Genomic DNA, 26,402 nt, shown 5'->3' with positions numbered 1-26,402 from the left:
GGTCTAACCAGGCTGTGTGATGATGTCACCGGAAAGGTTCCGCCTCTTGCAATTGCAATGCAAAACTTGTGCGCTTTTTCCATTTCTTCACAGAGAAATGAATCAGAATTATAAAAACGAACATTTGTAAACAAACTCTGAAAGCTTTGTTTTTGGCCATTTAGCCGTGGTTGCTTTTTCCATCCTTGTTGTATGTGCACAGGAAACTGTGGATAACCGAGGTTCAGTTGCGTCCTCCACATTATCCTGCACGTGGGCTGCATTTCTGAGCTGTATGTAAAGTGTCCTTCGCTTTGGGGCAGCCTTCTATGGTGCAACAGCCGAGAAATGCTGCCTACCTTGTGTGTTTGGAAGAGCATTGTGGGACTGTCGTAGTGAAAATTCTGCACTACGTTTTCGGACACCACTACAAAATGATGGAATCGCAAAGTAGCCCATCATGTTTAGTTGTTAGTAAATGGTCAGGAATCTACATCAAGGTGCTCTAATATAAAGGGTTATTGGAATGAAGTTCTCAAAATTGTTGTTGTCTTATGAAGAACATGCTACGCACAATAAATTTAAATAAATTTAAATAAATTTAAATAAATAAAAAAGTTTACTTAAGAAACTGTGGTCAGGACCTGTCAACCTAAACAAGACCTAAAAACAGTGCAGTAGGCTCATTAGAATAACCTATATAAACTCCCTAAGAAGAGAAGTGAAAATGAGAAGTGTACACCACAGCAATCAGATATCCCAAATAGACCACCTATCTGCTTCAGTAGGCATGTCTCCAGGGTTAACAATAGAAGGACAGAAATGATTGACATGCACCAGTACTTTTGGTGCAGTGGTGGCTCAGTATAAATATCTTTTTTTTTTTTTTTGCAATTAAATTAATGACATATTTTTTATTTATTAAACAAATGCTTGTAAATAAATAATGAATCACTTAAATCAATATTAACATTTGCTCCAGACTATATCTAAAAGACGGTCTTTTCAGCCTAGGCGTGGCCAAAGACTCCACACCAAGGTCAGATCAGTGATAATAGCGGAATGTTTAGCGCCCGCTGCTGGTCAGTATTACACCCTCCTCCTCCTCCTCCTCCTCCTCCTCAACCTCCTCCTCCTCCCCATTTGACTGGAGCTGAAAAAAGGCGCTGAAAGAGAGAGAGAGGGCTAGCTTTTACAAGCATCTCGGCGTGTTGCAGCTTCTAGTATGTGCGTGCAGCAAACGATAAACAGCAGAGCGTGAGGGGCGAGGAGAGGAGCCTCGTGCAGCTCACTGAACAATGAACGCAGGCTGAGCGCTCAGGTAAGACACGCTGGATTTCGTTGCTTTTTGCAGGAATGAATGTTGCAGGGCGATTGCTTTGTGAGCACGGGCGCCTTAAAAAAATGACCATCCCGCTCAGTCTCGTTCATCGTGCACCCGAGATACAACATACCGAGCTTGTCTCCAGTTCTAGTTTTCGGTCAAAATAAAAAAAAAAAAAAAAACAACAAAACCCAACCCAACCGAAAGCCGTGGTGCTTGGAGAATCATGCATTCCCTTGTTCGCTTTTCCGTTTTTGCAGTTGGCATCTGTCTGGGATTGGCTATAAACACAGCCATTGCCTAAACAATGTAACCCCCACGCGCCAACACAAAAACACTAGCTGTGAGCGTCGTGCTTTTGGCTTTGGGCCACACTGTAACCGCACAGCAGAGCAGAGCACAGCACAGCACAGCTATCTCGCCATCTCCATGCCGTTAGAGCCAGCCTGCCTTTCCCGTTTTGTTCGGTCCATGTTTGATTGGGAGAAGAGGCGGATGCAGACTGCCCGAGCTGTTGCTGTGAGACTCCTCTACACACAGTCTCTCCACATGGCGAGCTGCAGCTTTCTCCTCTCAGTCCTCCGTGATTATGGCTCGTGTAGCAGTTGTCTGCATTTTGATCAGTTGCTTGGCAAGTCTCATGACTGAACGGTTCCTCTGCGCCTCGATCAGAGGAAACCACACTTGACAACGGTGGGCTCTAAGCCGTTTAGCTCTACAAGTAAACAGTAGGCTAATCACATACTATTACTACCACTACTACTACTACTACTGCTGCGACTGTTACTGTTCCTACCAGGAGGGAACCATGCCTGCATGAATTTAGCCTGTACAGGGTGGTGACGGATAAACCTACACACGCTAGGGAGGAATGGCACAGAACTGAAATCCAGAACTAGGGGGTGTTTTAGACCCTCTATGAGGGGACGATGCCCCCACAGACTTAATCTTGCATCAGTTTGTCACTGTTCAGATTTACTGATGGTGATGAATTTACATTAATATTGAAATAGGGCTGAGTGATCTGGCAAAAAAACAACAAAAAAACTTTTTCCCTGGTAAATATCACGATACATCTGAATCACAGACTAAATACTTCATATTCAGAACATCTGCTGCACTTCATCTGATTAAAGCAGTATAATTGCATTGCATGTGATGAAACCTGCAGCTGATCAGTGTTTTTAAAGCACTAACAATATCCTCGATGTGCCTGTGTATCACGATAACATTTATCACGATACAGAATAAAATATTGTCATATTGCCCTGCCCTATATCCAAATCATATTGAGGAAAATTGGGGGGGGAAAAAACACGCACTAGACATATGTCCAGAGTTGGATGGTAGGCTAAATAAAACATATATTTGAAGATGTGTTTGTCTCAGTAGTGCTAATTCGGGTATCTTCTGAATACTGGTTACTAAAGTATGAAACACTCAAAGTCCTGGTAAAATGTCCAATCATACTCGTTCAGTAAATGTAGTGAGACTGGATTTGGACCAGGAAAAGAAATAAGCAGGAGATCTTATGCTTGGAAGCTTCTTCAACCATAGTTTTTACCTTACCATACCTTAGTGGATTTCTAATGGTGCGGTGCTGTTCCTGCACTGTTTGGTGTGGTAGTATGTGGTCCGGGATGCAGTTCAGATAAGCTGTTGTGTGTTTTAATATAAAAATGACATTAAATGTATTTTACATAATATATACTGTATTGTACATAAAATAATGCCGTGAATGCCAATGCAGGACTGCATCATGTGCTCACACATTTGGAAGTGTTTATACATTAGTAACAGTACTGCTAGCCTTTAACTTGGCCTGGAACATCATATCCAGATGAAAGGTTAGCATGCCCCAGATCTGTTGACCCAAACGTCTCGGTCCCGTTCGGGTGTTGAAACGAATGGCTACATGCACATGAATGTAATTGAAGGGTGACATTAGATACATCCTCTTTTAATAGTGCAGGCAGGTTGAGGCGAATTTGCAAGGCAGACTGATCGACTGAAGTGTGCGTAGTCAAAGTAGAGTTCCTCCAAACTTGCCTTTGATGTTTAGCTCTCTCTCTAGAGAACGTCCCATAAAGGGAGGGACAGAAAAGGAACTGTTTCGGGGCAAATGGTGGGCTATTTGTTCTCTTCTGCAGTTGTGTACTTTGGTCTAATTACTACCAGAAGTGTATTTGTGCTGTGTGCTGAGGGGAGCATTGTCAGTCTTTATTCAGGATGGCCAAATGGGGCCCACAAAAGTGTCATATCAGATGGTTCAGCAGAACAGTCTATAATTCAGGAACATCGTTTAAATAAATGTAAAGACCCTAATCATGACCCACAAACAATTTGTGGGCTGAAATTGTAGCACAAAGCTCATTTTAAGGGTATTTATAAATTCATGCATAGTTTTGGAGTGTGTTACTAATCCTAAATTAGGAGTTCTTCCTAATTTCTTCCTAATATCCTACTACTCTTTCTCTAGGCTGAACAAGATGGGTTGTTTTGGCCTGTGTTCTGCAGAAAGTGTTCAGCCTTTTCACAGTATCTAGGAAAGAAACCCACTCTGGGCTTAGCATAGATAAGTCAATTAGTAGCTTTCCCCCCAAGTACAGTAGCCCATTGATGGCCAATAAAAATTCCTACGTCCTCTGGTCCCTCCCCCAGCCTTGCCTCACAGCCAGTCATTAGAAAGTAAAGAACTGGCGTCACTGTCATTTCGAGTTGTCTGTGGTTGAGAGAACAGACTTGTGGACTGTGACTATTGACCAGATTATTAGCATGAGCTTGAGAAAGTTAATAAGTCAATGTTGTAAATAAGTATAAGTACATACTCTGTATGATTTGATGTTGGATTTTGATATAAAGAGCAAATAACAACCTCAACCATGACCTTGAAATGAGCAACCGACTGACAGGTAAGATAGTATAGCAGCTGTGTTTGATGTACAACCATATCTGATCTCTGTTGTGCGTTTTTGCTCGCCGCAACGTTTTGGCAGTTGCATGACATTTGCACTTCTGTGCAAAGTAAAGTTTCGCTTTAGGGGCGTCCTGACCAAGTTCTAGTCCATAGTATTGAATGGCCGCATGCAGTGGACATGGTAATGAAAAATGAACGTTTAAGGTCAAGATGTTTCCATAAGTTTTTTCACAGTGGCCTCCCTTACACACTCTCTGGAGATAGATAGAAGGATGGCTTGCAGGACTAGAATAGATTTTTATTTTTTTTTTCCTTTATTCCAGCAGAAGTGTATCCTAGCTGTAATGATTTTCAGCATTGATTTTGCATTAATAAGTTAATGAACTTATGTACCCTCTGTGCCGTTACAGACTTGATCTAGCTTGTTTTTATTGTTTTCTTAAAATGACACAAGTGACAGTTTGCAGTCTTTAAAAACTAAACACTTTGTGAAAGACGCTCACTGAAAATTCAGGATTAGCAAGAGTAAAATGCACTGCTGTTTTTGGGGGATTATATGTAACAAATGGTCATTGTCTGTCTCTCTGTCATGCTGTCTCTGTCTCATTGTCTGTCAGTCCGTCATAATACATTGTCAAATATATATCACTATTGTGGAAACGTTTGAGTAAATATTATGCATGTCAATGCTTATATAAGCTATAAGTCAATATTGCTTCATACCGGTGCAGACAATGTAAAGCCCAGCCCTGTTTTCAAGCTAAAGTATATTGATCTAGAGAATAGACATGGCTTCAGGTTATGAAAAGTGTGGCAACCAGGAGAGAACCAACCTTACTGTGAACGTTCCTTTTAACACTAGAAAGAATGGAAATTCACGCCTACTAGAAAGGCCATATATATTTTGACAGTTTTACTTAACTCTACATTTTCAATAAGAGTCAAGGAACAGGTGACCGAGGCCTAACAGTACTATATTCGGTCCACTTTTAGAAGACATACACAATGTCCAAATGTTTGTGGACACACTTTATAATGAAGGAATTCAGCACGTTTAGGTGGCACCCATTGCAGACACAGAGATGCAAATGCATGGGCATGCACCCACAGCTGTCTAGTCATTGTAGAGAAGTATTGACAATATATTAGGACTCTTCTGGCACAGATAAACATGAACCTTATGTTCTATTCCATGTTCTATGGCATGATGGTGCTCCATTCAGTACTATTAGGATCTTCCAACATCCTGACCAAAGTCCAGTACAAACCCTTCTCTGGACAATGGGGACAGTTACTCCAGCAAATTAGCAAGTGTCTCAATACTTTTGTCCACGTAGAGTAGTTCATGATCAAGAGTGGAACATTAGACAGAAGCTGGCAGTGACTATTAAATAGTGCTCTTTAGTAATTATGACAGGATTACCATTGCACACGCTCATCAAAGACCTGAACCGTTGATTGACTTGGATGGTTGAAGGGCGTTGCTACAGTCTTAGAGGGAGAGACACCATGAAAGGCTCAGAAATGGTTCTGTACATACCGTACCCGTCAGTCTCTCATGCCGGAGAGTGAGTCATGGCCTCGTTCCTTTAAATGGTGAGGTTTGTAGAGAAAAGAAAATACGGAAAAGTGCAGCCATTATTATTCTGTTCACTTTACCTTTGGTTTCACGTTGTAAACACGCTTCAGGTAGTGCAGTCATGCTGTGTTTTTCTGGCCAAAAAATGGCACTTGTGATGCAGTGAACTTGACATTTGATAAGATATGTAATTTCCAGATTTACCTGATAACGCCTTAGTTTTGGATAAAAGGCTTTCAGTCAGTATTAGTTTAATTTGCATCCATGCTATATATATATATATATATATTGTGTGAGTGTGTGTGTGTGTGTGTGTGTGTGTATATATATATATATATATATATATATATATATATATATATATATGGGTCAGTGCTGATCTTCGGTATATGGACCTATGTCTATATACTGCTGCCGACAAACTGTAGCAGCTAAATTATAGCTAAATCTACCTAGATTAGTATACAGGGCTTCAAAGGCGGGATCCAAGCATTGCCTGCACATCATACATCATGAAATGTAACCAGCTGTTAAATGAAATTCCTATTTTTAATCTGCTGATACCAATGTGATTCCAATGTCATCAGATGTCTGTTGTGAAACGGCCTGATAAAGGCTTTCTCCCGAGTCGTGCAGCTGCAGCCTCATCCATCACTCCAGCTGAAGTACGGACACCTCATATACAGCCTCGAGTGTGCCGGTGAACTGCTGCTTTATGCTGCTCTCTATGGTCCTGTCTAATGGGCTGTCAGGTGTCGGGAGTGGCCGGCACGTAGCACCGGGCAGTCCAGGACCTGGCTCTGGCTCTGGAGAAAAGGAGAGCGTTATTTGAGATGATGGCTACACATCAGAGCAGGAGCTCTGAGCCAGCAGCCACGAGCGTAAACTAATACGGGGCTGCTGAAAGCGAAAGGTTATAGACGTCTCTGACACTGAATGAACTTCAATTAGAGGGATACAAAGGGAGAGTAATGGAGTCCAACTACAAGCTTGTAAACATTTGCTCTGGGTGTGAGAAGAGTGTAGTGAAACATTTTCCTTAGTAAACACTTCAGTGTGTTTCAATGTGTTCAACATTTTCTGCCTCTTTTATATATTTTTTATATATATATATATATATATATATATATATATATATATATATATATATATATAATCTCCTCCCCGTTCTTCTCCCTCTTTGGATATATGTCCATTAACTGTAAAACCAGAATTTTAAAAATAAAACTGTAAAAATAAAAATTGTTCTTTTTTTGGAGACCTGCTCGCGTGTTCAGCCTGCCTATTTGTCAGACATGGAGACAATTGAGTCTCATTAATTTTTTTTTGTGTAAATTGTCATTCAGTGTTGATGCTTTTTTCAGTATTTTATAACTGAAGCAGTTTCAAGCAAAAGCAGAATGGAGAAACCCTGCAAGATTGCTATGAAACAGTTTAGGATTTGGGGAATTTTGCAGCCCTCTTTTGGTTTAGCATGTTTATTTACTGCCTGTGTTTTCAGTCTTTTGGCGAGAAGTGCTGGTTAGAACTGCATGTTTGTATTCAAAATGTTTTAGTAGCTGAAATTTCCATGCAGCCATAATTCCATTATTCATTTTCCCCTCAGTCCTGCTGCTGTCGCAGGAAGACAACAGCAGTTTAAATGATCTGCATTCACTTGATTGGGGCAACCCTACTTCATCTGGACTGAAGAAAGTGTTGGGGACGGGACAAAGAACCAGTTTTTAATGTTACGTGCTTCTAGTGTTTTATACCAGATTTTCAGGTATAGTGACCTTTAGGATGGCACAGTTATAAGTATTAGAATATGATCTTGTACGGTCCTCTTTCAAGCATTTGTTTCTGTGCCCCGCACCGGGTATGCCTTTCTTTTATTGCGTGTCTCTTATTTCATTATGCCTAGCCATACTGGCGGGCAGTTGAGATACAGGCCTACGTGTCAGGGAGAGGCTGCTCCTTTTTTCATATTTAATGTGCTATGCAGCGTCCTTCAAAAAGCTTTTCCTTTACCTCTGTCAACACTTGCACCCTGAGTGATTGACGTAATATTTTTCCTCATTCACCAAGCACTAATTTACCTGGGTCAGGCAAATAAGGTGACCTCCTTTTTCCGTCCAAAGGAAGTGGTACGGAAGAAACCGGTGTGTTCGACCTGTAGCATCTAACTAGCCAGCATTTATCTGACATGTCTCTTCTATGCTTGCCATTTTTTAAATTATTTTAGTGGAGAAGGAGACTTCGGCAACAAGTTCCACACATGTCTCTACCTCACATATGCCTGTGTGCCTTGAGTTGAGACATACCCTCGTTGACCTTCTGTAAGAGCTATATAAATACATACGGCAGGCCACAAACAATATTAGCTACCCAACTTGTATCAGAATGTATTATTTATATTTCTTCTAGCTCTGGTCTAACCTCTGCCTAACAATACATTAACTAACACCTCTTAAAGTGCTTTGAGAAACCTTTAAGAATTTTTTTTCTATGGCAACCTTAAGAACCTTAAGAGATTCCTCCACAGATTCCTCCTCCTTGTTTAAAAAGCAACAGAAAAGCTATTTTCTGAAAATGCCAGCTTCCTTCAATTGTGGAAAAGGTCCAAAACTGGGAGGGACATTTTACACCGGTTGGCAAGGGAAGGGAAACGGTAAACAGAGACTTGATTTAATTGTGATCTAAATGCAAACTCCTAATATGTTCACAATAGTGATGATAATGAGAGTGAAGGAGATGCCAGGATTGAAACGGAGTTGGTGCAGTCATTTGAGCATACAGATATCCGAACTCACCTTGTGTCTAAGCAGAGTATTATTAAACCCAATGGAGGATCGCTGTTGGCTTGATGCTGACAAAACACCAAAATACCGGCTAGCAGAATTGACCATGACTACAGTGGTGGTCATTTCTGGAAACGATCTTTGCTGTGACTGTTTTTTTACGATGAGGTAGGGCAGTGAGAACAGTTGTGATTTGCATAATGTGACCATTACTTTCTGCTCTGTTCCTCAACCAGAGTGGGCGCTGCAGAGGCTGAACTGACCACTATAATGATGTTATTTTGCCAGATTGGAAAGTAATGCTACCTTTTCAATTCGTTCCAAACTAATTGCTCAGGGTTGCTTTAGCTGATGCTAAATTTGCATTAGTGGTGTACGTTTGCCCTTTTGAGCTTTCTGGCAATGATGGGCAATTTTTCCAGTCCTATTTTATAGGCACAACTACTTGGCTTCTACTTCAATTCTGCATTGGTAACAAAACACTGACCTAAAAAAATAAAAATAGACTTGGCCCAGAGCGCACTCCTCACTTATTATGATCTGCAATTCCTGCTTTGATTATAAGGTGCAGGCTCTTTATCTGTACCTACAATCATGAAAATTATAGCAGGTCTGAAATGTTCCTCTTAAGGCATCCTCTTTGGAATATCTTACTGTTAGTGTAAGAAACTCTCAAAGGCTTTGCTCACACAGCAGGTGAAGTGGCTCAAAACGGAATTGAAAATGTCCTATTCGATGTGTGTATTGTCGTTCACACTGCGACACTGATAACGTGTGTCACACACAATGAAAAGGATCCAGTTTGGGCCACTTTTACCTGCGGTTTACCTGAGTATACGTAGCCTAAGTCTAGGTTGTAAACCTACTTGTACAGATAGGCCATTGGAAAAACACTGTTCTTGCTGTAAGCGTTATGACATGTTACCACCCCATTTGCTCTCAAACCCTCCAGATTTCCCATAAATGTCTTCCAGTGTTCATTCTTTGTGATTTTAGCATTCCTGCACATCTTTTTGGAGTAAGACAAGACATTTCTGCCATCTGAAGGTGCATTGTGGCAGCTCCCTCAATGCTGCCAGTACGTCAGCCTTGTAGGAGCCACTTGTGCGCCCCTGGGAGCGGCAGCATTTGCATATGCTGTGTCCAGTATGTGTGGGAAAACAGATTAACTGTTGATGTCATTGGAAAAGTGTCATTTATTAGCCTGTGCTTAAGCAAAACTGAACATGATTAAGTGTCCATGGGAGCTGGAGTCGTAATCCCAGTTACACTGATGTAGTAATTTGCCTGCTTGAACCTGAGAACAAATTTCCAGTATAGCTTCAACAGAGGCCTATACATTATATGGAGCATGGAGTAATGTATTAGCTTTCTCCTGCTTTCAGGAGTAAAGCGCATCCCAGTGCCAGAAACATTTATTAACTTTTATTTCTTATTTCTTTGTTTTGCGGTTCTGTGTTGAACAGAAGAGGATGCATTCCCAAGTGTTGGTTCAGGAAATCTGAAAGTTTTTTGCCACAGTTGCCTCTGGCTTGCTTGTTTGCTAGGAGCTTGGACCCGGATCTCTGTAAAGCTGCTTTGTGACAATGGCCATTGTATCCAGCGCTGTATAAATACAGTTGATTTGACCAGTAGTATGTAACAAAGAATTGTACCTTTGTGCAATAAAATGAAAATAAAGGTTTAAATGAATTATGACTAGTTAGTAAATTAGGAGTATTAATAAACAAATTAGTTTAAGCCTAAAGAATTGGACTAGATTTTCAGATTAAAGAATTCTGAGCTGTCTAAACTGGACTCTGTCTGAGGGCAGAGAGGAACTTGTATCTTATGGTTTTGGTCAGATATTAATACCTCTTTAGTCAAAAGCAAGAAGCATAGAAAGACTAATGTAGCTGGCAAAAGGCTACCACCTCAGCTGCAGCACGCTTGAGCAGTGTTTAGAAGCTCTCTGGCACTGGATAGCAGATGGATAATCCAGATCACAGCTATAGGACATGGGAAGCATCAGAAAAAAAGTGCTACAAGTTAGACGTTCAAGCTCATCTCCCCTGTACTAGTACGTATTTAACATCATCAGGCGTTGACAATAGAATAGGACTCTGTGGAGCAGATAAACATGAACCTATTGGCACTGTGCCTAATGCCAGGCATGGGCTAAAGGAGTATAAAGCCCCCCAGCATTGAGCTGTGAAGCAGTGCAACTGTGTTATCTGGAATGATGGCGTTCCATTCAATAGAGGCACCCATGTGACTGACAAAAGTGGCAGTGTTAGCTAGGGCTGGGTGATATGGTAAAAATACTATATCACAATATTTAAAGACTTTTGCAATAGACAATATTTATCACATTTTTATCACAGACAAACACATCAGTAGCAGCAGATTCTTATAAACTACTATTCAGATACTCTCCTGTACTGAGTACAGTGATTTTTATTCAACATCTGCAGCACTTGATCTAAATAAACCAGTCTAATTACACTGTTAGTAATGAAACCTGCTGCTGAACAGTATCATTGATATGCTTAAAAAAGCATGTTATCATGATATCATGCACGCTCTGAAAACAGGTGGGGGAAAAACCAAGCCCATCGTAGTTGCGAATTTATCAACATGCCAAGTTCAAGTAAAAGATAAAGCAAGCAAACCTGGAGGAACTTGCAGTCTCAGTGAAAACACTCGTAATATCATTCACTCAACTTTGTGCTGCTTTATCCTCCAAACAGGTGTGATCTGAGCCTCAGTTAGCTGGACATTCCTGGCTGTGCATCGCTGTACATGGGCTGTTGGTTCTTTACTATTTTGGATGGATCGTTGACTGGTCCAACTGCCTTCAACTTTAACAGATAATCGCTCGTTTCATTTGCGGTTTGGCCGTCTTCCTAATAAATGCATCTGTGTTGCAAAATGTTTTTGCGACGTCCGTGCACACCCTCTACATTTGACCACACAAACGCTCTTGTCTCAAATGCAATCCATTATGAATCCAGTCCTCACCGCAATGCTATATATATATATATATATATATATATATATATATATAAATATAAATATAAATATATATATATATATATATATATATATATATATATATATATAAATTTACATTGCTGCACATGTTCCTTTTCACCGAAGTGAAATTCTGGTACTTGGGCACCCTCACTGATATTTACCAGTACGAACTGCCATGGTTCCCATGTTAACTAAACATGTCTTTCTGGTGCTGAAAGTATATTTTGAAGATTGGAATGGGAAGCATGAGCTGGGAGATATGAGAGAGCTGGAGAGGTTTTGATCTGAAAGCAGAAAGAGCGATGATCTGAACTAAAGGGACATCGCTTATTCTTTACTTTCTGCCAGCAGGAAACTACAGGCTTCTGCACAGTCTGTCTCTCTTATTCCACGTTAAGCTCTCTGATGCAATCTGCTTACACCCAGTCAGCCACTTGGTTCACCATAAGGTTTGCTTAATTAGGTCAGTGTGTGTGTGTGTGTGTGTGTGTGTGTGTGTGTGTGTGTGTGTGTGTGTGTGTGTGTCCCTGTCTGTCTTTGTCTGTCTATAAAAACTTGTATGAGGAAAGAGGGTTGCAATAGTACCGCTGTTATTGCATTAAGGGTGTGTCATAACAGAGCTTTGGTGGATGACCTGCCTAGCAGAATGTGCGTAGGTTTTCTGGGTTAATTGCAGTGAGAAGAACATGTTCGGGCATCTGCGTTTCCCCCTTTTTTTTTTTTTTTTTTTTTCCCCTTACTGTGACACACCTGAGGCATAGCATTTGCCAGTTATCTACCCTTCCTGAGCTCATTGGGGGCAAGAAAGTACAGAAAGTAATAGAATTGTGAGAGGAGAGGTATGGCTCTGACTACTGAAGCATTTGTGGTTGTAGATGTTTGTGCACATTTAAATACTGTTGGCTTCCTCAGTTTTTAGGTTTTCCCTAGCCAGTACTGCTGTTATTGAAGAGACTCCGTGCCGCAACTGTCCTTTGAGTGTTTAACTATTGAACGTTTGACTCTCACCTTACTCAAAGAACGTACCACTTACAGTAATTTAGCCGAAACTGTCCTTATTTACTCAATTTTGTTTTTAATCAGTCATATGATCGTTTTTGTTTTGACATCACCAAATGCCACTCCCATACATGACCATTTTATGTCACATAGGCCATAGGAAACACTATAACATTTTATATAGATATATTTGTATAGATATTTGTTCATAGTTTAATTAAAGTTTAACATAAAGTTTAATTAAGTCCAAGTGAAGACAATATTTGGTTGTATGTGAGAGCCTGAGATCCAAGGGTAGATAGTTATGTGCACTGGACACATAAATCTAGTCACCGCAGTGTGCACGTAAATAATGGTCACTTTGCAGGGCATGCAGTGTCCTGTAAGGCATATTCTCAATTTCCATGACCCATCTAGCAGAAGTAGATTATATTGGCCCAGAATCATTTGTCACCCCCCCCCCCCCCCCCCCCCAATATGATGCATCCCTACTTCAGTACTAAAAAAGAAGCAGTAAAGTGCTGCTTTAAAAAAAACAAACAGAAAAAGTGTTATATTTAGAAACTGGCTCTAGTTCACCACACCATAGGAACATCTGGATAGGTGACTGATGCATCCTTTCCTGTCTGCTTTCCTTGGTTTTGTTTGATATGTAGCTCATGACCTCACTAAATATAGAGAAGCGGCAGAGCTGACTGGCATGTGGATCCACAAGGCTAGAAATAAAATTTGAGTAAAGCAAGGCAGGAAAGGAAGTTTCCTTTAAACGGTTCGGATGAAGTTAGTTCCATGTCTGACCAAATGGGGCTCTGGATTACCCAGGGGAAGGTTGAGGAGTATTGGTTTTGTTATTAATAATGGATATCTGTGAATGTTTGAAAATGCAGTTGTTCTATAACTTCAGAACTTCATCAAACGCTCTGGTCACGGTTTCTGCATTTTTAGCTGCCAAATGTGAACAATAGTGGCCGGGGCCATGGACAGTAGGATGTTTGGTGGTATTTGCATAGGGTTTGACGGTGGCATACAAAGATTTGGACACCGTTACTGTTACTATGAATAGCAGATTTCTTTATTTTCATCTTTTACAGTTGCAAAATGCCAAAAAATCCACACAAAGTCCTAAAGCGAAAGTTAGGGTTCCTTTTAATGGTTTGTACAACATCGCCTTGTAAATTGTATTTGGGAAACAGGTTCAAAATGTAGGGGTATCAAAGATATTCTATGCCATGTAATTTTTTCAGCCCACATTTTACATTATGCTTTATAAGAATGTAGAGAGATGGAAATGGGGGGAAAAGGGGGAGGGGCTTACTTGGATATTAATTAGGTCAAAAAAAACAATCAAACAAAAAAAAAAGACAGAGAAACTTTGTTGCGGTCCTGTTGCGGTATTCTGATCACCAGTGCTTTGAACTGTGTTCATTTGTTATGGTGTTTGCAGGACTTTTGTTTTGCTCCTTTGAAATTGGAGTCATTGCCTAATGACAAGTGTAGCAGATGAGTGTGAATGCTCTAGAGCCAGGTTATGCCCATGCAGGGAATGTATTGCATGTGGAAGTGAGCGAGAAAAAGAGAGAGAACGAGAGACCTATATCTACAGTGGCACTTTAACAGTGCTGATGAACCTGACACCTATTATAACCTATTTGTTAATTATTTATTTAATGAATGAATTTGTGGCTAATTTACACTGATTTGCTATGTAAAACATCAACGTTTCCATGTTCTACAGTTGATTTTTAAGCACCGCTCAGAAACATGCAACACTGTATAATGTACTGATGTACTAATATTAGTATATACAATATATACAATATTAGTAAGCTTATGGCCTTATGAGCAAAACCTAGCAGAATTTTAAGATAAGCTTAAAATGGTGTATTGATGAACTGTACAGGATAAAACCTGTACATTTCTTACTGTATCGTACAATATATGGACATGACCTTGATCGTTTTTGCTGACCTCTGTTGCTCATTATGTTTACTTGTGTACATTTTAGCTGAGACACTGATTAATCCAGCCATGCTGTTCTGTTCTCCTGTGGGCTCCAACAGCTCAAAGGAGATTGGTCTATCTGTATATGATGGTGGTAATACATCAAGCATGTTCACGCGTCTGAAGTACACCACTCTCTTTCTTCCTTTTTCTTTTTTTTTAATTCCTTTTTTCCCTTCTTTTCTGCTGATATGATCCATGACTCAAAAACCATGATCCATTCTACACAGTGATTTTAATGTTTTATCAAACCAGTACATCTGCTTTGTTAAACAGTCATTTTTATTATTTTTTTAAATTAATTATTTATTTATTTTATTATTATTGTATAATTCTTTGCTCTTTAAGAGTGCTTTGTGTGGTGCTGACTTTCTTCAGTTCAGTAAAGCAACAAAGCACAGACTGAATCCTGGCAAAATAGGGCTGAATTTGTGTCCCGCACTAAACTCTGTGTGTCCCTTCTGTTTTTGACCGTTTATGCATTTAACAGCTGAAAAGAAAGTAAAGTTCTGTGTACTGTAAGTATCCATTAAAGCTGTGACGAATGATGAACTAAGTCTCTAAAGTGGGGCTATTATAAAGCCTGCATGTTTTATGAATGTGGTGTACTGGCTTTTTAAAACTGATATCAGTCAGCAGACTGTAAACCTTGAGGTGACATTCTGGGGAATGTCAACAAGACCCTTATCAAGAAAGATTAAAGAAAAGCAAGTATAAGTTGTAACCTGAATGCTTCTCAGGGGAAAATTAATGTCAGCATCAGATTAATCATTTAACTGTTAAACACAGTTTGCCATATTTGAACCATGACTTGTTCAGCGTGTTTCTAAAACAAAATCAGAAATCTGGTCGTGAGAAACTCCGATCTATGAGAGTCTCTGGGTTGCTTCACAGCTCACACCACAGAGGTACAGCATATGAGACAAGATTCAAGCTTTCAAACCACAGCCTTCCGTTGAACCCCTTTAATGATTATAGCGTCAAACATGCAGTGGTTTTGTTGCTGTCTTTTATGAACTCCATTAACAGTGGAATTCACTCCAAGTCGTGGAGCTGGTGAACGCTGCTTTCATGCCACGAATCTGGGTGGGTGGGATGGCACAGGGGTAGCTAGTGCAGGTGAATGTTGGGTGACCTAAAGAAGTCTGCAGTTAGGATTATTTAAATAATAATATTTAAATAAAGTGTGTGTGTGTAATTATTTATGAGTTACATTTATTAAGCATTTTTATAGTAAGGCATAGATTATGTCTACCAAATGTGTCTATGGTACAGTGAACATGTTTCAGAACTGTACAAGTTGGCTGTGGAGAATGTGTCGTTTGTGGCAGTTTTTACAGCAGTTGGTGCTGCAGAAACCTGAGGCTAGTTTCTTTACATTTCAGTGCATATTTGAGCAGTGTTTTTAATGTGTTTCATATTTACTGATCTAACCAGGCGTGAAGTGCATTCAGACTTATGTTGATGCATTTTGATTTTGATTTTTTTTTTTCTTTTTTTTTTATGATTCATTATATGACTCATACATTATATGGACATGACCTCATTCATTTTTGCTGACCTCAATATTATCTATTGTTTACTTTGCAAGGTAAGTCTGTTAACAAGAATGAGCCGATATGCATGACTTTTTTTTTTTTTTTTTTTTTTTTTTTAAGAGTGGGTTTATTTATTTATTAATAATTAAAAGTGAATTGCTCATTACAATGGGGTAATAACATTGTTTATTGCCATTATTTTTGGGACAATATCATCAAAAAAAAAAACTGTTAGGTACACAAATGCCGTAGTTATGACAGGCCTATTGTTCATAGTCTCCGATTGTTCATGATTAAGTATAATGAACAGCTGCACAGTGGTTTCAGTATTTAAACACTTGCACCTGGAACAGCTAACAGAGTACTGCAGGAGGTTCTGCGTTACCAGCCTGTTTTAAATGTGTGTTCCTGGTTTTAACACTTGATCTCAAGCTCTCTCCTGAAGCTCTGAACTAAACTGTGTGCTGATCTGTGGCAGGAGGGTATTTGTGTGGGTGAGTCACACACTTGGCTCATTGCTTCAGAATGGGGGCAGTGAGCTGGTATTAGTGCACTGGGTAGGGGCAGCTCAGTCTAGGGGTAGGAGTCTGGTTTAGAGGGATATAAATGCAGCAGGGCTGTGCCTATAGTAATTATAGGCCTGTCTGCGTGTGCTGCAGGGGTGGGCAGTGCTCAGCTGGGTCCGCTCCAGCCAGGTGGCTTCTATAATAAGCCCTCATTTTCACTCACAAAGTAAGTGTGTGTGTGTGTGTGATTAGTACAACAGGAGCTGTATGAGGTGCTGTGTATGGAACAGCCTTGGGTTTATAAGAGCAGTTGGGACACAGACTTGTCTCGCCAGCATGCAGGACTTCATCCTGTGCGCAGGTGCCCAGCGGAAATTTCAGTGGCCAAACGGGGGTCAGGGTTCACTTGTGTTTCCTGTGGAGCAGATGGAAGTTGACATGAGAGCAGGTGTGGGTGTGAGGCACTAGGAGTCATTTCTCACCTCAGCAGGTCCTGCCCTTAGAACTGTGCAAGCTCTCTGTTCATGTTAGCCGGAGATGTTATGAAAGGAGAAAGGCTGTTCACTGCTTGAAATATAAATAGGATGGATCATTACATCCAACATAACATCTCGTTCTGCTATGAAAACCAGCCAATCCCGTCACTGGGGTGATAAGCGGATGTAAGGGAGGCATAACAAAAAAAGATGTAGGCCTAGTTACACTTCACTGGAACTCTGCTACTGAGTGTGAGTGTGAGTGTGAGTGTGAGTGTGAGTGTGAGTGTGAGTGTGAGTGTGAGTGCTACATAACATGACCATAACAGTGCCACTAACGAGTGTTATGACTGGTGTCTTATGCTGTTGCTGTTACCCTAACTGGTATGACCTATACTACACTGTAGTATATCCAAATGGACACTCCCTCTAACGAATGCATTCAGCTATTTTAAGTTGCACCCACACAGCTCGTCTAGTCCCTATTGTATTGACCATAGAATGGTACTCTAGTCTGTTGGCGAACCTGTTGGCACCATGCCTAATTCCAGGCATGGGCTAGAAGGGTATAAAGCCCCCTCAGCATTGAGCTGTGGAGCAGTAGAACTGTGTTGTGTGTACTTTTGGGATAAGTTGGGGAGTTGAGAATGAGATGGGGTGGTAATCATCCAACATCCTGGCCTCATTTGCGCTTGTGTTGCCGAAAGCAATCAAATTCGGACTCCAGTACTCCCAAATCTAGTAGAAAGAAGTTTTTAATACTGTTGATTTCGAAAGAAACAATGAGCGAGCAGGTGTCCTAATACTTTTTCCATGTATTGTAGCTACATAGGTTTCCTGCAAAACTCAGGAAAATAACAAGACAAGCATGATTTAATCCTGGTCCTATCGGAAAATTGGCGTCATTTGGTCACCTTGGTGTAATTTTTCAGACCTTTCAGCTACCTTGGGTTTTGTAGCCACTTAAAAGCCACACCAAGGTTTACCATCCACCACCCAGTGTTCAGTGCTTTCTTGGGTACCTGTGTATGTTTCTCTGCTGTTTTTGTAAACCTAGCTCACTAATGTTTAGCTCCTAAACTTTACTGCGTAAATGAGTTCAGGTGCAGAGTATGTGCAGGTTGGCCGTCTACTCACGTCATTCAGTCTAATTGGTCAAGGGTTTTACAGCCCTCTACAGATCAGGCTCCAAATCTGAGCAAATCTACACCGGAGATGTAAAATTGCTTTATTTAGTTACTGTTGATCTAAATTAAAGCTCTAGTCATAGCTCTATTTTATTTGAAAGAATGCATGGCTTGCTGTTCACATATTGATGGTAGGAGATTTACAGCTCATTCTCTCTGAAACAGCATTTCTGCTCTAGCAGTCAGTCATCACATGGACAATAACTGGTGTGTTTAACTGCTGACGAGGGTGAGCGCACTTCCTGAAAACCATTCCAACCATCACAGGGGTGTGGGAGGGGGGAGGGAAGCATTAATCCAAGATTTTATCATGCAAGATTCGTGAAATATCCTTTCGTTGCACTGTTATGGTGTACCAGTGTGTCTCACCAGTCTGCGAGTACTGAAATTCCGCATAGCCATAGAATCCATTCCTTATAGCCGTTTCTCTCTTTTAGCCGTAATCCAGTTACAGCGGTCATGACTATTGGGGTACATGTGACTATCTATCTATCTATCTATCTATCTATCTATCTATCTATTCCTTGATGTTACAGTTAAATGTAACATGGTGATGTAACCATGTTGATGATGTAACCAGTTAAAATGAACCTTGTTGATGCATCTGGAATGATGAGGTGGCAATTTGTGATACTAATAGTGATTCACTCCAGTTCAGTTGGGCACTAAAATAAGATTTTATTAGTAGCACATGTGGGAGTTGAAAAAGGATTGTTGTGAAACTTTTTTCTTGTTTAATAAAAATAACACTGTCCTGTTACGTGTGTTTTTAAATAAAAAAAGTCTGTTAAATTAACACTGCTAATTGTACTATGTTGACTGTGACTATATATGTGCAAACAAATGGACACCCGTGTACCCATGCGCACACACCTTTTGGGCATTGTTAATTTCCTAAATAAATAAAAATAATAATAAAGTAAAATACCAGATGAATTTGAGGACACAATTTTTGATTAGCTGAATTAACTTTTTTTTTTATTTTATATTATTTTGCTGAGAAAAAAAAATGGTCTGGCACGTCATAATTTTAGAATTTTTTTTGTTTGTTTGTTTGATTGTTTTTTTTCTTTCAAATGTAGCAGCAAGCATCGTACCTTAAAATAGAAAAAACTTCCATATTAATTTTTTTTTTTTTTTTTGCTCTTGAAATCCGGATTTAGTTCACTTGAATGGAAAATGTTGCAGGGATGTGAAAAAAAAAAAGGAATTTGCTTTGTCAGAGCCAGATTTCAGGAAGCTGTCATCTTCCTGTTCTTGTTCTTATACTCCAAATGAAAATGACAAAAATTCTAAAGATTCTAAATGTACAAAATTGTGTGAAGGGAACTCTTATATTATGTACAAAATGTAGTGTATAGGCATACAATGGACTGTGTGCCTGATTGTGTTGAACCGATGTTTAGGCTCAGAGCTTAGTGTGACTGACAGATTAGTGCATGGCTGGAATGAGGTGTGTATGCTACTGCGGACAGGTCAGCTAATGATTTTTTTTTTTTTTTTTTTTTTTTTCCCCCTTTAAATAAAAGTGTAGGTACACTATTACTCTTTCTAGTTCGTCGGAAAGCAGCTTAGCTAGTTAGTTTTAATGTCCTTGATTTTCATGATACTCGGTCCCCATAAATAGCTTAATACGTGATCTAACACACACCTACACACGCACAGTTTTGCTCTACTGAGTGCCAGTGCCGAAACCCCCTGTGGCCTGACTTCTTAATCGTCACTTTGCCCTTCTTGGAGAGCGTGTAAAGCGCACTAGACTCTTTACAGCCACGGAAATCCAGAGAACAGTGTTGTGTATACTAGAGCTTTTGGTACCTGAAGGTTGGGGTGCTCTCTTGGGCAGTTAGGTTTTGTGGGTGTTTCATTTACACATTGATCTATCTACTGTGTGCCTTTCTTTTCTGTAGTTTTGAATTATGCACAAACGTGCTTCATTGCTTTCGCGTTCTCTTGGTTTCAAAAAGGGCGATACCCTCGAGTGATCATCGCTGTGGCGCACCTCTCTAGACTGCAATATCCTTTTTCCCTGTGTCTAACATGAGGGTGTTCACTCAAATGAGGGGCTGATATTACAGCATTGATTTTGTTTGTCTGTCTCTCTACCTCCTCCTCATACTCTTCGCCTGTATGTCCTCTCTTGCTGTGTACTCCAAAGGTTTATTGCATGCAGCTTAGCCAAATTGTTCATTTGATCTTTCTCATTTCGAGCAGCTTATGTTTCCCCTGCCATAAAGCGCAGAGGGATCGATAAGCCTTATGAATTACCACACACTAATGAATGCAGTGCATATTAAAGCTTAGACAAGTGCTGACTGACACTCCTTTAACAATGGCCTGCTGAAATCTCATTCAAAAAGTTAGTGTAGAGTCGCAGTTAATCTCCCCTCTTCACCCCCTTTTTTTTGTTTCGATTTCTATGTTGAATACGCCAGAGTTAACATTGAAGGAGCATTAATCGGGATTCAAAAAACAACGACCTACGATCTCTAGAGGTTAGGTGGGACGGTGGAACGATTTTTTTTTTTCCATTTCGACCATGAACTGATCATGTTATTTTGAGCTATTTGGAGCAGTGATTGACTGATCATTGTTTTTGGGGCGGATACCAATCATCTTTCAGTTCGACCACTTGGTTGCAGAGACCGATCGAGGGCCGGGCTGGATGCCATGTTACCGTTTCAAGCTTTACTTGGTAATGCCTCATTGTGCATTGTCTCTTAAGATGAATTGTACTTTTACTTTTTAAAATCGACCACATTTTGAACATCACTTGGATGCGGTTCCTTTTATATTTCCAGTGTTTTCTGCTGTACTTTTGGTCGTGGTTAAATGTGACCAAGAAAAGATTGAAGAGTGTTGTGAGGCACCGTCTAACTTATCCACCTCCTTTCAAAAGAAGATGATCTGTCTGTAAATGAAGGCTCTACTTTTAAAACGTCTACCCAGACGTCTGCTCTTGCCATTTTGTGGAGGGGAAACTCTGTTACAAAGGTCTGGTGAAGAGAGCATATTTGGTGTTGTGAGGGTGTCTGGTAATACGTTAGCCTAAGAGCCTCGGGGAATACGTTAGCCTGGTGAACCGCTTAAGGCGGATGCTTTAAAAGTAGCACCTTCAACCATAAACACAGGTCCTCATCTTTTAAAACTCCCCTTCTTTCTTTTACTGCAACACCCTCTAACTGAGCATATCGTACTACTCAGTGTATATGTATTATTGCTGTGGATGTAATCCAGATTAATGGATCCGCTGTCGCACCGCAATTTCTAACACAAAAAGTACAAATGAACTCTTCCCTTGTTGTCATGGAAAATAAGGTGAATAAACACTTAGCATTTGGGTCAGTCTTAAGGATTTGCTGCTGTGAGAATAATCACACATATTTGATGTCCAACAGTTCCTTGTAATGAGCTCCCTTGAATTTCAGTCACTACGGAAACTAAGGTTTCTCTGAAGAACGTTTTACCAAACACTTTACTGTACTCAACAGTGTATGTAACCAAGATTGATCATCTCCATTCAAGTTGTAAAGTTGGGCACTCAAACAGTTGTATTATACAGACTGACCAAGTTTTCATACTTGTCCAGAAGAATTGTCGTTCATCTTTATCCACTTCATGTGTAGTAATTCTGTCCATTTTGGAAAAGCACTTCAGTGCCTGCATTTACAGGTTAGCACATTTCTTTTTGTGGTGTTTTTGGCACATGTAATGCACACATGCTGATGATGCCATTGCTAAAATATTTACTTTTATTATATTCTACATATTTCACAGTTTGATTTAGTAACAAAATTGAAAGATAATTGACTAATGCTCCTTTAAATGTCAAGGTCACCATCTGTGTGTTCTTGATTTTAGGCACTCCCTGCCTCCCCAGCTTTCAAAAAGAACAGGTCATAGTGACCCACACACACACACACACACACACACACACACACACACACACACACACACCCTAAATATTTGGTGTGAATTCAAGTTCTCAAGCTCTCCCACAGCTAGAAGTGTGTGATTTTATGCTGGTGTCTGCCAGCTCCTGTCACTGTTCCAAATCTTCAGAGAAGAACAGTGGTCCATATATCTAGTGTCTTCCTGTGGCCCTCACTGAGGAAGGGTTAATGCACAACATGAATATTTTATGCCGATGAAAAAGAAAAAAGCGCAATGAACTACAGGACTTCAGGACCTTCAATATTTCATGTGATACAAACAGGTTAGCTTGTGGTGTTATATGAGGTCTTGCTAGGGCTTTGCTATTTGTAATGGTGTGTGCACACACAAGCACAGTGGCAAACACAAAACCCACCATCTCTGCTAATAAAATTCAGTGCCATAACACTTAATACTGTGCATCACCGACTTACTCGCTCTTCTTAAATTTACCTGTATATAAATATAATGCCCACCTGTTTTATATCAAAATGCTCTGAACAATTTCAGCGCTCTCCGGAATGAAACCCCATGTGACCAAAAGCACTGTGTGAAGAGAGAATCGAACCCTAAACCTAAAAAAAGTGTTCGCCTTGAGACATTCTTTATTGCCTGCGTAGACATGCCTTTACTCAAGTGGTCCAAGTGTCCGTTGGTCAGTTTCACAAAAAATCAAAGATGGGCACACAAATCCAACAATCACAGATGAGCATCAGATGACTGGCACCAGTTAGACATGGCGAGGGGCAGAGACGAGCACCTTCACCCTTCTTCATAGCTTTGCAACTGCAGAGTCACGTACCATCTGCAAACAAGATGCAATTGATAGGGTGGACTCAGGTCCAGGAATTTTCTGAACTGTGTTTCTGTGCTGTGCTGTGTTTTAATAGAAACTTGAATTTGACACGTCAGCACATTCATAGACTACAGAGGGTCATGTTAATATCGTTTGGTAATAAAGTTAATGAACCCATACAGTACCACTGTTGACGCTTGTTTATGTTCTAATTTTTTTTGTTCTCCTTAAATTACACTACTAATAAATGTTATCCATACAAATGTTATCCGGCCCCATTTAGGAATGCACATCAATAGGAATTCTGGGCTGATGCTGATATTTCTTGTGATGTAGTTACAATGTGATTTTTTTTTAGTGCACTGCAATATTCACAGTCATATCAGAATATTATGACCCTTTATCTCTTTAACTCTGCCCAGGACATCACAGATGCCATGTAACTGGGTTTGCTGAGGGTTGTTTCTTTAGTGTTGATGTGCATATTTGCTAGCAATTAATGCATCACATGTTTCACCTTTACTGATCTAAGCAGCAGGAAACTTGTTGTTGAACAATGTGTTTTCTCCCTGACATCAAGTTAGGCATAATGAAAACCTGCATAGTGATTTCAGTATTTGAACACTGGCGCCTGAACAGTTAACAGAGTGGCATGGAGTACCTAATAACCAGTCTTTATTAAATTCATTATTGCATCTAGTTTTACCACTAGATCTCAGGCTTCAGCCTGAAGCTCTGAACTGTTTTTGTGTGGGTGAGTCACGCTTGGCTCATTGCTTCAGAATAGGGGGGAGTTTTATTGAGCTGGTATTAGTGGGTAGGGGCAGCTCAGTCTGGGGTAGCACACAGTGCTGGATTCTGGTTGTTAGGGTTATGAAATGCAGCATGTCCATAGTAATTATAGGCCTCTCTGTGTGTGTTGCAGGGGCGGGCAGCAGAGCTTGAAGGCCGCACTTGGTTGGGTCCACTCCAGATAGGTGGCTATAACAATAAGAAATGGAAATAACCGCCTGGGAGATTTAATATGAGCTCTTCCTGTTCAATAGAGAAAAGGAATTCTGTGCATGCCCACACTGTTTTCTCCTGGGAATCCCCAACCAGGTAATATTTCCTCTGGCATCAAAACTTTTATTAATGATAAAAGAGCAATTGAAATATCTCAACACAACTAATATGTGTGTTCTCCAAATTCAACACAAAATGCCACTTTTAACAACGACTGCAGTCTCAGAATTATTCAATTCCATAATGGTAAGAGCCATTAGTACTAAGTAGTACACCCTCTTGCTGTTATGAACTGCTGCAAACATGATTCATAGCCAGACACCAGCTTCTGGCAGCATTCCTGATAAATCTTAACCCATTCCACATGGACAATGACCTCTAGTTTACTAATATTCCTGAGTTTGCATGCTGCAGCCACGGATTGTCTATGGGGTACAAGTCAGGCGACTGTAACAAACACTACTGAATCTCACAGGACAACTTCTAAAACCAAGCCTTAGTGGACTTTATGGTATGCTTGGGATAATTGTCCTGCTGAAAGGTCCAGTAATACCCACACTTCCCCACAGAAAGCCTCATGTTTTCTCCTAGATTTTCCTGATACTTGATTGAATCCATCTTGCCCTGCATACGCTCAGAGGTGTCAAATAAAGTACAAATACTTCATTATCTTACTTAAGTAGACATTTTGGTTATATAGTATCTGCTATACTTTTACTGAAGTATTTTTTTTTTTGCCGACTTATTACAGCTACTCCTTACATTTTAAAATGGCTTTGTTACTCCTTTTTTATTTCTTTTTGTTTTCATTCTGGATTGTCATTATAAATCACTCCATTCGGAAAGTGTGAATTTGATTGTGGTTGGATGAGAAATCTACCATTCTGACACCCTATTGGTTTGTAAGTGATCCATTGCACCTGCACATTTCACGTCACATTCCAGCAAGGACCCACATTTACATTCCAATAAAGCTTATTGATCCAATGCCTCTGAAGTTTGACTTTTTGCACCATTACAATCCTTATGCTACTCATCATATTTTGTGCTCCATGAAACACATGTTAATGCTCAATGGGCAGATATGCAGCTGAAACAGGCATTGTAGTGCGTCCCAAAATTTTTAACATTAACATTGTAACATTTAGTCATTATGGTTTTTAGAAAAATGTTTTTTTGGGAGATGCGGTAGTGCACTATATGCCTCTGTGGCATGGCCTAAGCTTTTGCCATTTGTTTTCCTTACATTACTTGTACTTTTATACTTTATTTTTTAAACCAGTACTTTTACACTTTTACTTGAGTTAAAAACTAACATTGATACTTCAACTTCTATAGGTGTCTTTTTAAACTCTTGTATTTGCACTTCTACCTGAGTAATGAATGCAAAAACTTTTGAGACCTTTGCATGCGCTGCAGATTTCTAGTGCCAGAAGAAGCGAAACAGCCCCAGAACATCACCGAGCCACCACCGTGCTTCACTCTAGGCAGGGTATTCTTCCTCCAGACATACTGCTGATCCAGTTCTAGTTTTGTTTCATTGCTCCACAGGACAGAATCACAAAACTTCTGTAAATTCACTGATCATACCTATCTGAGAACTGTCTGAGCATGGCCTTATATAGGGAGTATCAGTTTTACAGTATCACAGTATACGTTATTTCATGCTGTTCTTTGTCATCTTCTCCACCTGCACTGACCCTTAAAAAAAATAAAGTTTGTTCTGTTTTTGTTTCGATACGTAAACTTGTTTAATTAATGAACTATTCCGTTTCCAGACGTTTATTTTATTATTATTATTATTATTATTTTTAATCTGTTAAAAAAAATCTGTTAAATTAATCTGTTTAATCTGGTGATTATTTTCTCCTTTGGTTTGATTGTTGTTTTTTTTTTTTATTTACATTTACATTTTGTATTTGGTTGCATTTTCCCCCCCAGTAAAAGTATTAAGCAAATGTACACGGTATGATGATCATCCTATTTTTATACTGTGATGAACCTAAAACTGGTATACTGCTGCAAACCTTATATACGTTCTAACTGGGATAGAACAGAAATGCCGACTGGACTGGGAAACATTTTCACGTTCAAAAGAAGAGAAGTGACTGTACTGTCCATATCTTCAAGCCTACATCTATATTGCCTTCAGTTGGAGAACACACCATTAAAACTAAATGTGCCCAAAAGTCCCCTTTACCCTGTGTCATGCAATAAGCACTTTTCGTGCACTTTTCGTTCACTTTTCAATAGACTGTTCTTTGGACTAATCATTTTTGGCCCTTTAAGACATGTGGACAGGATGCATCTAAGGTCACGGAGTTGTCCAATAACATAAGAGGCAGTTTCAAAACATGTGTTCGCATT

General features: G+C 39.9%; 1 protein-coding gene across 3 annotated transcripts in view; it reads left to right on the top strand.

Annotated features, from left to right (window-relative positions):
• The first annotated feature begins 1,133 nt into the window (after positions 1–1,133).
• The window catches only part of st6gal2a (ST6 beta-galactosamide alpha-2,6-sialyltranferase 2a), a 57,882-nt gene continuing 32,613 nt past the window's right edge, over positions 1,134–26,402 (top strand). Inside the window, exons 1-2 of one of the 3 annotated variants that reach the window (XM_072686082.1) lie at positions 1,134–1,300; positions 23,956–24,131. The gene's annotated coding sequence lies outside the window, so the exon portion shown is untranslated. Of the gene's footprint in view, positions 1,301–4,197; positions 4,216–23,955; positions 24,132–26,402 lie in introns of those variants that run through there. The other 2 variants (XM_072686081.1, XM_072686083.1) reach the window with 2 other exon arrangements.

This window comes from Salminus brasiliensis, chromosome 8 (assembly GCF_030463535.1).
Source record: "Salminus brasiliensis chromosome 8, fSalBra1.hap2, whole genome shotgun sequence".
Taxonomy (NCBI): domain Eukaryota; kingdom Metazoa; phylum Chordata; class Actinopteri; order Characiformes; family Bryconidae; genus Salminus; species Salminus brasiliensis.
The sequence above is the reverse complement of the archived record's forward strand: the minus strand, read 5'-3'. Positions and strand labels throughout refer to the sequence as shown.